We start from the raw sequence: 5744 nt of genomic DNA, 5'->3' as shown, positions 1-5744 counted from the left end.
AAAGGAGGGAAGGATATATGTGTCTGTACCATTAGGGGGCCGACAGTGTGAAATGCTAGTAGACACGGGAGCCTCAATATCCATTACCAATATGACCCTTCCCGTCACCAAGAAGGCTCTGATAAACGGAACAGATGGACGGCCCACACTGGCCTACCTGAGCAACACCCAATTGGTGGAAATTGATAACTTATATATTACCCATGAGATTTTACGTATGCAAGAGTCGTGAGGGAACAATATTGGGGAATGATGTAATGAGGGAATTTAAGGCCCTGATTGATTGCGGCAAGGGGAAACTGACATGGCCAAAGGCGGATGGCAGTAAGGGAGATTTAGGACAGATAGCCCACCATGTGGAAAGTATATCTGTAGCTTCAGCCACTAAAACTGACTGGCTTATCGGGACTGGAGGGTATGGAGGCATATGTGCCTGTGTGCCCGGGGTCGGGCAAAGACAAAATTGGATACTGGAAAGGCGAAGATGGACCCTATTAAATCCCTGGACCACCTCATAAACCACACCGACAATACACTATAAGACCTGAAGCTAGAACAGCGGTTGTAGAAATAGTAAAAGGGCTAGTGGAAAAGGGTATCGTAAAAGAAACAGTTAGCATCACTAACTCCCCAACATGGCCAGTAGGGAAACCAGATGGGAGTTATAGACTCACTATAAACTACACTGCCCTTAACAAGGTCACCCCCAAATTACACCAGATAGTGGCCAGCCCCTCCACAATTCTTAATGGATTATCCCCTGAACATAAGGTCTTTACAGTCCTGGACATAGCCAATGGGTTTTGGGCACTTCCCCTCGACCTGGAATCACAAGAAAACTTTCCCTTCACGGTGGAGGATAAACAATATACTTGGTCCCGATTACCACAAGGATTCCATAATAGTCCAGCCATATTCCCTCGAGTCATGAGGGATATACTAAAACAAATAGAGGTACCGGCAGGAAATAGTATTTTACAAGATGTCGACGACATATTAATAGCCTCAGATACCAAGGAAGGACATCAGGCAACCCTATACTTAGTATTAAGGGCTCTGGAAACGGCGGGCCATAAGGTGAACCCCAAAAAGGCCCAGGTAGGGAAATCCCAGGTCCTGTACCTCGGGTACTGCCTCTCAAAGGAGCTGAAAAAATGCCCTCGGATAGGAAAAAGGCTGTCAAGGACATGCCTAGACCAGTAAATGTAAGGGCGGTGAGGAAGGTACTGGAACTCTTTAATTACAGCCGGAACTTTATCCCTAATTTTGCAAAAATTGCTAAGCCAATACAAAGATTAGTGAAAGGTGGGAAACCGGCCCTAGACCTCATAGAGTGGGGCCCGGAACAAGAACAGGCGTATAGTAAACTCAAGTCAGAACTAGTCTCCGCACCTGGATTGGGACTGCCTGACATGGGTAAGGATTTCCACATCCAATGTAACAATGAAGGTGGGTTCTATATGGCCGTGGTCACCCAAGATCACTAGGATAAAAGGACACCAAAAGCCTTATACTCTACCACCGAAAGCTCGGTGGTGACTGGGTTATCCAGATGTATAGCCACGCCAAATTGCGCAGCTTGGGCGGTAAAAATTAAGCGAGCCTGTGATGATGACTGGAAACATCATTCTCCACACTAAACACACATTGGTAGAAATGTTAAACACAGGAAAACTGAGAACCGTATTTAATATGAGACGGGAAAAGAGGGAAGCAGTCCTCTTAACACCCAACAAAGAGGTAACCATAATTATGGATGTAGGAAACAACCCCGCAGAAGGTATGATGGGTGAAGGGGAACCCCACTTTTGCGAAGAGGTATGTGAGGATATGGAAGAGGATAGAATAAAAGACACCCCCCTTCAAACCGCAGAACAAACCTTGTTTGTGGACGGCTGACGAAAATACGTAGAGGGACTACCTCGTACTGGATGGGCCGTAGTTAACCAGGATCTAGAGTCAGTTCAATCAGGGCGAATTAATGGGGGGTCGCCAGCTCAAGTGGCAGAACTGTTAGCCCTCACCCGGGCACTGGAATTATCGGAAAATCACATTGTTAATATCTATACGGACAGTAGATATGCATTCGGGGTAGTACACGATTATATGACAGCATGAGGGAGAAGGGGTTTTATCACAATAGGCGGACATCCCATAACGCATCAGCTGAGAATATAGAAGCTCTTTTAGCAGCCAGTGATAAACCAAAACATGTAGCGGTTATTAAAATTAAAGCCCACAGGGGGGAGCCGGACCGAACCAGTCCAGATTGGCTGAGTCACCAGGGAAATAAAGCTGCAGACGTAGCTGCACAGAAGGTATTAGAACTGGAAAAGTGTGAGGAAACTTCAGTCTGTGCCGCTGGGGACCGAGACGAACAGATAAGTATTGAGAAACTACACCAGGACACTTCTGAGGAGGAAATATGTGGACAAAGCAGGGCGCAAAGCAAGGGAAGGAGAACGTTTGGAGACGAAACGACAAGGTAATGGCGCCTGAATGCATACAGAATACCTTATTGGAGTTGTATCATGGCCTCTCTCATTCAGGACGAGAGGCCAAGACCGGGAGTCTTGGAAGAGATTGGTGGTGGAAAGGGATGGGGAGAGATATCGCCAAATATTGCCATCGATGTCTTACGTGCGCGCAATATAATCCAGGCAGGCCCAATAAAATTAAAATGTGACACCAGCCGCGTCCACGCAGGCCATGGAACAGGTACAAATTGATTTCACAGGTCCTTTGCCCCCATCCCATGGAAAAAGATATTACCTAGTGATTATAGATCAATTTACCCGGTGGATGGAAGCTTTCCCCACACGTGATTGCACTGCCTCACAGTGGCAAGGATATTCTGACCAAGGCACCCACTTCACCGGAAAAAAAAAATTGTAAAAACAATATGCCATCTGATGGGCATAAAACAAAAATTCCACATCCCCTACCACCCGCAGAGTTCTGGGATGGTAGAGCGCATGAACCATACCCTTAAGAACGCCCAGGCAAAGGCCATGAAAACGTCAGCAAAAACGTGGACAGAAGTATTACCCATTATATTGATGAAGTTAAGAGCCACGACAAACCGGAAAACCGGATTAACCCCTTATGAACTTATGACAGGAAGGGCGATTCAATTACCAGAGAACATCATAACAGGGGGGGCCGATGTAGGACCATTAAAAGACAAAATAAAATGGTATGTTTTGGAACTAAGTATTCAATTAAAAGGGATGCGGAAGCAGAGCTTACAAAGCTCCCTGAAGTCCCGTTGGCGGGAAGTTGCGTTATGGTAAGGGTCCTCCATGGAAAACCGGTGTTTGCCCCAAAAATGAATAGACCGTATGAGGTTATAATCAGCAGGGATACTTGTGCCTGCATCGATGTTAAAGGGAAAGGACAATGGAAGCATCGGACCCAGCTTAAGGATTTTGAACCAGCCGTTTAGGACACGTATTAGTTGTTGTTGTTTGTCTATTTACAGATTGACAGCGAGAGATTCTTCAAAGCCATACGGACATTTTTCCTTTGACTAATTGTTTATTATAGAGTAATAAGATGAAACTATATATTGCGATCGGTGAGATTATCATAGTTCGTGTTAGGTCCGGCCTGCTAGCTAGACCGAAACGAAAGTTACATGTTAATATCTTATTGTACATGTCTTATGTTTATGCGCAAAATGAGAACTTTTCCAGTTGCTGGGTATGTTCGCACATCCCCATACATAGCAAAGGAGGCATCCCTTTGAGGTCAATCTCCCTTAACATTTCGGAGTAGCAGAGTGGGTAATGCGACAAAACGGTACAGGGGAAGTAAATGACACTTGGAACCAGAGTAGGGATAAAGAAACGTGGAGATCGGGGGTTTACCTTTTGGATGCATTGACGGGTGGTACCAGGCGGAATACAATAGGTCGGTACGATCCCCGTTCCTGGTTTTGACCAACAGGAGTTGGAAGGCCCACTGCTGACATTTGTTTCACTAGAACCCTGACTGGTGAGGAAACAGGTTTTGTAGCATGATACTTTAACCTCACCAGGTGGAACATAATAGCCAGCGAAACAACAAGCCAGGGGTTCTTTGAAATAGAGGGTTTGAAGAATCAGACAAGTAGCCAGGACTGGGACACTAAGATTAGGTGGCGACGGGGGGTGAGAGAGAGATTGGGATCGAATCTAACAGCATACAATGGCACTTATTTTGTGTGCGGGCATAAGGCCTACCCCTGGTTGCCACAGGACTGCAGGGGGTCCTGTTATTTGGGATATGTGGTCCCTTTTGTCAGACGGGTACGTACTTTAGTAGAAGTACAGACACCAGGTCGACTAAGTACAGACACCAGCACCTTCTCTCTTTATTCTCTCACATTGCAGCATTCCCGCTGCTGGGCTCAGGGACTGTGTGGGCGGGGCCCTGACCTCACACACGGTGGGCGGGGCCCTGACCTCACACACGGTGGGCGGGGCCAGGGGGTTAGATACAGAGTAAAGCTCCCTCGACAATGTCCCATCAAACACTCCCAGGGCAGCTACAGCTGGAGGATCGGCTCCTATTCTGGGACCCGCACTTTCCACACAGTCCGGCCCCCGGCTCCCTCTCACTGGGGGATACTGACCTTCAGCGGCTTCCATCTCCCTCCGCTGACCGCTGACTTTCCGACATTTGCTTTTCTTTCACCAACCGTCAACATCCAGGGATCTATGACATGCGCAGTGGGAGTTCAGAGCGCGCTCAGGGATCGATGTGATCCGTTGCTGCTATTGGGTAAAGGCAGCGGATTGACAGCAGCCCGACCAATTGCGACTGGGCACAGCTCGAGAATCGCCCCGCCCAATCCCACAGCCGGAGACGAGGCCATTCCCAGGCATCTGCTCCTGATTTGAAATCTGCTGGTAACCGCCCCAGCGCATGTGACCTCCATAACCCGAGCTGTGTGACATCGGTAACCAGGCAACGCAGTCTGTGTGACGTCTTGTAAGCTGGCACCAGGAGCGGGCTGTATGTGTGTGATATATGTCTGCATACAGACTGTGTGTGTGATATATGTCTGTGTATAGACTGTGTATGTGATATATGTCTGAGTACAGGCTGTGTGTGTGATATATGTCTGTGTACTGACTGCGAGTGCGATATATGTCTGTGTAATGAATGTGTGTGCGATATATGACTGTGTACTGACTGTGTGTGTGATATATGTCTGTGTACAGGCTGTGTGTGCGATATATGTCTGTGTACGGGCTGTGTGTGTGATATGTGTCTGTGTACGTGCTGTGTGTGTGATATATGTCTGTGTACAGGCTGTGTGTGCGATATATGTCTGTGTACGGGCTGTGTTTGTGATATATGTCTGTGTACAGACTGTGTGTGTGATATATGTCTGTGTACGGGCTGTGTGTGTGATATATGTCTGTGTGTGTGATATATGTCTGTGTACAGACTGTGTGTGTGTGATATATGTCTGTGTACAGACTATGTGTGTGTGATATATGTCTGTGTAAATCCTGTGTGTGTGTGATATATGTCTGTGTAAATCCTGTGTGTGTGTGATATATGTCTGTGTACAGACTGTGTGTGTGATATATGTCTGTGTACGGGCTGTGTGTGTGATATATGTGTGTGTGTGTGATATATGTCTGTGTACAGACTGTGTGTGTGTGATATATGTCTGTGTAAATCCTGTGTGTGTGTGTGATATATGTATGTGTAAATCTTGTGTGTGTGTGATATATGTCTGTGTACAGACT

Source organism: Pristiophorus japonicus, chromosome 25 (genome assembly GCF_044704955.1).
Source record: "Pristiophorus japonicus isolate sPriJap1 chromosome 25, sPriJap1.hap1, whole genome shotgun sequence".
Lineage (NCBI taxonomy): Eukaryota > Metazoa > Chordata > Chondrichthyes > Pristiophoridae > Pristiophorus > Pristiophorus japonicus.
The sequence above is the reverse complement of the archived record's forward strand: the minus strand, read 5'-3'. Positions refer to the sequence as shown.